Source organism: Canis lupus, chromosome 30 (assembly GCF_011100685.1).
Source record: "Canis lupus familiaris isolate Mischka breed German Shepherd chromosome 30, alternate assembly UU_Cfam_GSD_1.0, whole genome shotgun sequence".
Taxonomy (NCBI): Eukaryota; Metazoa; Chordata; class Mammalia; order Carnivora; family Canidae; genus Canis; species Canis lupus.
Window position 1 is genome coordinate 653914 of NC_049251.1, and position 6808 is coordinate 660721.

Below are 6808 nucleotides of genomic sequence, written 5' to 3' on the forward strand. Positions count from 1 at the left end.
TGCTGCATTCTTGCCCACTCAGATGACTCTACTGGAAACTGGCAAAGGAAAATTCTATTACTGGGAAAAGCCATAAATATTTCACTCAATTATCAAATTTGGGATGGAAAATTGGTCCTAAGTAAGAATAAATACGAATTCCTAGACAGTGAAAAATAGTTTTGCTGGTTTGGTAGAGGTCTTAAAAGATCAAAATTGGAAAAATGAGGATAGCTCTAGGTGAGTAGGCACAAAGTGTGTGGATTTTTGTATCTCACATCAGTGTCCACCTGAGACCAAAGCCATGGAATCCCTTTTATTAAGGTTAGTCTCCTAAGTGCTGCTGCTGCTCCTGAACACTTGATTAGCACAAGGGACTGATCCTGATAACCTGATATAATGTCATTCCCCAGTGAGACCACATCAAGTGGTGGCAAGTCAATTATATCAGTGATTTGTCCTTACTGGGATCGAATCCTACTCCATCAGTATATTTGGCTATAGCTTAAATTTTTGCTTGTAATGTGAATGGAAACCATCCTTCACTGTATTTTGTTTGTAATTTTATAAAATTTTGCTCATTAGGGGCACCTGGTTGGCTCAGTCAGTAGAGCATGTGATTCTCAATCTTGAGGTCATGAGTTCAAGCCCAACTTTGGGCATGGACCCAGGGGGAGGGAGGGAGGGGGAGACAGAGAGAGAGAGAGAGAGAGAGAGAGAGAGAGAAAGTTTTGCTCATTAAATGTATTTTTCTAATTTTTTTGAAGATCACACTTTTGACAAATATTGAAGATGTAAAAGCACAAAAAGTAAAATTTTAAAACAAGTATTTCCTTAACTTCCTATTATATATAAAGTATATTTGGCCATAGCTTAAATTTTTAAAAATATTTACAGATTCACTTTAAGTCCCTTTTATCATATCTTGATATATTTCTTTATACATACCTGTTCCTTTTGTTTTATTTCAGTTTAGAATTTGTATTACTCACCAGTATATTTTAAAACTGTTTTTCATAAGTTTGTCCAGATTCTTTTTGGTTTCTAAAAATGTACATGTAATAATTTTATCAATTTCCAATTACTTTCTCTTGACATGTTTTATAATCTGATGTAAATTCATATGCAAAATTTAATATAAAAAATAATTTTAATCTTCGAATATATCCATCTGATTAAAAATTTTTATGCTACACTCTCAAATTCATAGATATGTCATTTGTCTCATATTATCTCTTTCAATCAATGCTGCAGTATCACTCACTGTTCATTCATTGTTAGGTACGTGAACACTTTATTAGAGTATATATATATGCACACACAAAGCATATATATATATATATATATATATATATATATATGGAAACTTATTTTCAATTTCCTTCTGTAAAGATGACTATTTGGAACCGCCATCTAAATCACCTTTGAAGAGCTACAAAACTTATGTAAAATAGAGTTGGAAAGACTGTTGACGTACGTTTAAGAAGAAATAGATTTGTCACGGAAAAGAAATGAGAGCACCTTCAAGTATCTGCAAAACCAACATGTTGAAGTGAGAATACATTTTTTCTATTGAACTACTAATAGTAGAACCAGTTGTGCAATTTAACAATAGATGGAACTATCTTGGGAAGTAGTGAGTTCCACGTGATGGGAGGAACCACTCTGAGGCTAGGTGATCGTTTGTAAGATTGATTATTTTAACAGAAATCAGTGGTTGAAAAAGTATTTGCTGACTGGAAGTCAGTGAAAATCTAATAATATTTTGCTTTTCTATGTGCCAACTGGTTGGCAAAAAAAAAATTTTTCCTATTCTGTTCCTGGAAAGGTAATTTTGCAAAACTTAATTACTCCCACTGCAGAATGACATCAGATCTCCAGTGAGTGATTTCTCACTTCTCCAATGAACTCTATTTCCTAGAATAAGGATGGAGGCTTTATATTACCTTACCTTAGGATACTATTACTGTATAGTCAGGAGCAGAGGAGGAGCCTCGCTACCTCAGGGCACAACCTGAGGGGCTTGCTTCTGCACAGCTTAGTGCAGAGAACAAGTTAAAATGCATTGTCGAGACTATAACACAAATATTTTAGGTATGAAGACTCATAGCAAAGATGGGAAGCTTAGAAACTAACAGTGGGACACCATATTTGGAGAAAATAAGGAAGAACTAAAGGACTGGGAAAAATCATTAAAAGTATAAATATTACACATGATTTCATCACTGTGTTTGGACTAGATAATTTGTAAATTGTCTTCTAGATGCAAAATCAGCAACCAGAAGATTTCAAAGGAAAGGTCACTGTTCTCTCAGTCAAACTGGAAACTCCACCTAAAAGAGGCAAATTCTTGCTCTCCACTTCTCCATTTTCCACTATACTGGTTTATGGTAGCTCTGCATATGATAAACAAAGGGAAGTATGCTACAACAATTATCTGTCCCTTCTTTGCTTCTTTTGTGCTTTCCATTCAGAGAATATTTAGCCATTTGTTAGCAAATATTTGTTGAATTTCCCTGGAATGAAGAAGGAGTAGCTACAGAAAGTAAATCAAGAAGGATATCTTTGACTGTTTTTTTACTGCTAGGCTTATAGGTAATCAGCTTCAAAAGATAATATAATGAAAAGAAAAATTATGCCTGTTTATGGTTTGGAGTTCTATCAAGATATTTTAGATGGGTACTGATGTAACATCAACTTCTATATATCAGACTTGGTCTTACATTAGAATGAAGAAATTCTCTTATAGTATATTTTATGATCTGAAAATATTTGTATCTCTGGAATTTTCTGGTGATAAAAACATGAATGTCTCATCAATGGAAAAGCTTCTGGGTGTTCTGTGCATAGATAGCCCAAGAAATGTTGAGTGACTTGTGTAAACTTTAGATATTTCCATAATATAACTGCCTCTGCATTTAGAATTTTAGAGATGAAAACAGCCTTAAAGAAATAATCTACTTCTATTTTCTAAGGTCAGTCACATAACTACTAAGTGGCATATATTAGGTATCTTTTCTAATGTGTACCTATCTTAATTAATAAAAAGAAAATGAGATATAATGTTGAACCTGGTCTACTTAGATTTAGAAATCATGGGAAATCAGTGTGGAAAGGATTTTCTAATTGTTTTATATATTTTGAAAAATGAAGACTAACAAACTATCATTCATTAGGTATTAGAAGGATGGAATTTGTAGAAACTTTTATTTTCAGAGTATCTTTTTTTCCAAAAATAAGGATCTTTAAAAATTCTATTAGTACCATTAATTTTATCTAACATGTTTTAATCATTATGCTTTCTCTTTCCCTTCTTCCTCCTCCTCCTTTTTGTCCCTCTTACTCTTTAATGTCATCTTACTAAGTTACCATAGTAGTGGTATCCTTTACACAATGAATTGAACACTGAAAGAAATCCCTCATGTCAACCTCTTAGATTTGAGATTTTAATCTTATCTTTTTAAAAATGAATAACTGTAGGTTCTTTAGGATTTTAGATCTTAGAAATAGGAATCTTTTTTTCCTTTCAATGTTTATTTGCCTCCTTCTCTCCCCTTTGCATTATAAATATGTGATCAGAAATGCTAGCATTGGCTCAACTCTTTCAAATAGAGATAAGAATCCTATACGAGAAACTCATATGGAAGTCAGTCCATGTCTTATTGATCTGTTTATATTCTTCAGTCATTTACATTTTGGCCTTCTTCTTAAAACTACATATCATAATTCAAATGCAAAGATGGAAATTATTGAAAGGGTAAGACTTAGTGCTTCGACAACCATAATGAAAGCTTATAACAGTTTAAATATTTTTAATTGATTTATGTTTACCTGTACAATTTTGCTTTTAAAGCTTTAAATATTTATATTAGTTATATATGTCATGGACAAACACAGAATACAAAACTTGAATCAGTATAATAATAAATACCTACTGTGTATTGTTAGGTACATAGGACTAAAGTCAAAAATGATTCCTGAACCCCCAGATGTTATATAGAATTTTCTTCTGGGATCAAGTGGCCACATGGTGTCCAATGACAAAAAAAAAAAATTCAAGGGGCAATTTAAACACTAAACTTTACTCTTCTGAAAATCTATTATGCATGCAGAAGGCATCATGTATAGTTATATGGATTATTTCCAAAAGGATGAGTTATGAAAGGTGACACAGATTTTGATAAATCCAGGTGTGTCAGGTGTGTTTAGGAAGAGACAAAAGGCAGAGTCAGAAAACACTGAAAAAACACACTGGTGGTTCATTCGAAATTGATCTTTATGTGACAGAAGGTGGACTCTGATAAACTAGTGTTAAATAGATGAAAAAAACACTCTTGATTTTTAAAGAAACTTTCAAAGTATCAACATTGCCTCTTATTTTCATAATGTGGCAAACTGCTTCCACTAAGCTTCTTAAAACATTGTCAAGCACTTTATGATTTTCAATTTCAAGAATATTGCTGCAGTCCACTTAGCCATCCTTTCAAGGTGTTAATTACAACTGTGTTTTGCTCCTGATCTATCATTTCCATCTTTGATTTGATTGGTCCTTAGCATACCTTTCTCCAGCAAGGCTATTCAATTCATGGCATCATGAAAATGACTTTCATACTTTTACCTTGTATTTTTCTTCCTGATATTCCCTTTGCTTGAAATAGGCTTTTCCTTCAGTTTTGGCTGGCAAATTCCAGACTTTTAAGTTTGGACACCTTACTTCACCATTTAGAAGTAATTTCTTTCATCTTACTAATATTGTAATATTAATGTATCGCTTACATTGTTTGTTTTGCATTTAATTTTTTATTTTCTAATACATGTATCTTATTTACTGAATTATGATAGTATCCATAGCATCCCCCAATTCCCATACTTTCTACTTTCCACAGCAGTCCAGATGTTAGTCAATTGATTATACAATTTCATTTAAATTAAATTGACCTTTAGTTGAAATCTTATCATATTTATTTTGCCATATATACTAGATATAGTACCACCATTGTGATCTTTCCTGATTTTCTTTTACTTAGGTAACAGGAGACTGGCTCCATGGCTCATACAATGAATCAGTGGTGTCTGAGTTTGTGCTTCTGGGACTTTCTAATTCTTGGAACTTCAGCTTTTTCTTTTTTGCCATCTTCTCTTTAGTGTATGTGACATCAGTGCTGGGCAACATTATGATCATTGTTATAATTTCCTCTGATTCCCATTTGAACTCTCCTATGTATTTTCTGCTCGGTAATTTCTTTCATTGATATCTGCCAATCTAATTTTGCCACCCCCAAGATGCTTATGGACTTCTTTGTTGAACACAAGACTATCTCTTTTGAGGGCTGTATGGCCCAGATATTCCTTCTTCATAGTTTTGTTGGGAGTGAGATGCTGCTGCTTGTTGCTATGGCATATGATAGATTTATAGCCATCTGTAAGCCCCTACACTATAGCACAATTATGAATCGGAGCCTATGTATAATTTTTGTGTTTATTTCTTGGGCTGTGGGTATTCTTCATTCTATAAGTCACTTGGCTTTTACAGTGGATCTGCCATTCTGTGGCCCCAATGAGGTAAATAGCTTCTTTTGTGACCTTCCCCTGGTGATAGAGCTGGCTTGTATGGATACTTATGAAATGGAAATTATGACCCTAACTAACAGTAGCCTGATATCATTGGGCTGTTTTCTAGCTTTAGTTATTTCCTACACCATAATTTTGATTACTGTTCGTCACCGGTCCTCTAGTGGGTCATCCAAGGCACTTTCTACATTAACTGCTCACATCACAGTAGTGATTCTTTTCTTTGGGCCCTGCATTTACTTCTATATATGGCCTTTTAGCAGACTTTCTGTGGATAAGTTCCTTTCTGTATTCTACACTGTCTGTACACCCTTGTTGAATCCCATCATCTACTCTCTAAGGAATGAGGATGTTAAATCAGCCATGCGAAGGCTGAGAAACCATCATGTGAACTCCTGGAAAAACTAGGGATCATCATGAATGAATATAATATTGAATGAGAATGAAGAGTCTCTACTGGATCACAACATCAAGCCAATTATTTTTGCTAGTGATATGGGTTATTGAGTTATGGAATTGGATTTTTGTCCTAAGTGCAAGGGAATTGTATAAAATCAGTCATGATTTAGGTATAATTTTAACCCATTTTTCATTGCTTATAATTCTAAGTATAAATGCTCTTGAAAATATTTAATAATACTTTTAAATATTTTATAATTTCAAGATTCTAATCTACATAAAATGCTACACATGACACTAAATTTGTGATTCTTTTCAAGTGAACACATGGCATTTCTATACCTTGCAATCAAAATGTATAAGCAAATTGAGTTTCTGATACCTTCAACTTATTAATAACATTTTCCCCATATATTGACATAGTAAAAAGAAATATGTCTTACAACATAGATTTCACCTCATTAATGTACATTTGTTAGCTTATCTTTTCTTTCTGTATCGAATATTTTAGTAATTTATAATTTGGTTGGATATACAGTCAATGCCTGAACAACATGGATTTGAACTGTATGGGTTCACTTAAGTGGATTTTTTATATAAATACAGTATAATACTGTAAATTTATTTTTATCTTCCTTATTATTTTCTTTATCTTGAGCTTACTTTATTATAAGAATACAGTATATAATATATATACATATAAAATATGTGCTAACTGATGTTACTAGTAAGGCTTCCAGCAATAGTAAGCTATTAGTAGTTAAATTGGGGGGAGTCAAAAGTTATACCTGGATTTTCAACTGTGTGGTGGTTGATGTCTCTAAGACCTGCATGTTCAAGGGTCAATTGTATTTGGTTA

General features: G+C 33.0%; 1 long non-coding RNA gene and 1 pseudogene across 2 annotated transcripts; both read left to right on the top strand.

Moving 5' to 3' along the window:
* On the top strand, window positions 1-2467 carry LOC119866821. Of its 2 annotated transcripts, none has more exons than XR_005381329.1 (3): window positions 1-303; window positions 1372-1531; window positions 2243-2467. It is a non-coding gene; the product is annotated as an uncharacterized LOC119866821 (long non-coding RNA). The 2 variants fall into 2 exon arrangements; XR_005381330.1 differs by having other exon boundaries at window positions 1-219.
* Window positions 2468-3718: 1251 nt separating this feature from the next.
* On the top strand, window positions 3719-5958 carry LOC119877755 (annotated as a pseudogene).
* The last annotated feature ends 850 nt before the right edge of the window (window positions 5959-6808 follow it).